The sequence below is a fragment of the Brassica oleracea genome, chromosome C5 (genome assembly GCF_000695525.1).
Source record: "Brassica oleracea var. oleracea cultivar TO1000 chromosome C5, BOL, whole genome shotgun sequence".
NCBI lineage: Eukaryota > Viridiplantae > Streptophyta > Magnoliopsida > Brassicales > Brassicaceae > Brassica > Brassica oleracea.
In genome coordinates this window covers 28565181-28565873 of record NC_027752.1, presented here as the reverse complement: position 1 = coordinate 28565873, position 693 = coordinate 28565181, and positions in this window count along the sequence as shown.

Sequence of the window (693 nt, the reverse complement as noted above, 5' to 3'; positions counted from 1 at the left end):
GTAGGGGTTCAAAGCCACCAACGGCCAGTCCCGATAAAAACGGCCAAAACAGGCCCATACAAAGTTCGAAGGCCACACTCGGCCAGACATATATGAACAAAGGCCACACTCGGCCGCTAAATACTTGATAAAGGGAAAAACTCCTTCCCGTCAAAACACTCACAGAGCAAAGTTAAAATTCCCAGACAAGGAAGCTCCAAATGCATCTGCGGGATAGTTCACTTCCTCATCGTCACCGGCAAAATCAGTCGTGGTTTCTATGGTAACAGGAAAACCGGGATGGGATCCCAGAATCCCTGAATCTTCCCATCGATCGGAGGAATGATCATCTCAGCGTGAGCATGATCCTTCATGCCACCCTTCATTAACTCCATCTCCCTCTCGAAAACGTAGTCATCCGCCTGCGTCTTCCAAAGGCTCTCGATGGAGCCGCGACACTCACGGAAGTCGCCCAGCGAGTTGAAAGCGTCCTTAAGATTCCCGTACTAAACCTGGAATTGAGAAGCGCGAGTCTTCATTACCTCGGCGATTTCCCTCTTGCCCTTCTGTTCCGCCCTACGAACAGCCCTGGCATGATCACGAGCAAGTTGAGCATCTCGCGCCAACATCTCGTCTCGCATGCGAGCAAGAACCTTTTCCGCCTTCTCCGCTTTAAAGCGATAGATCATGGCCTCTCTATGGCTCGCCTCAATG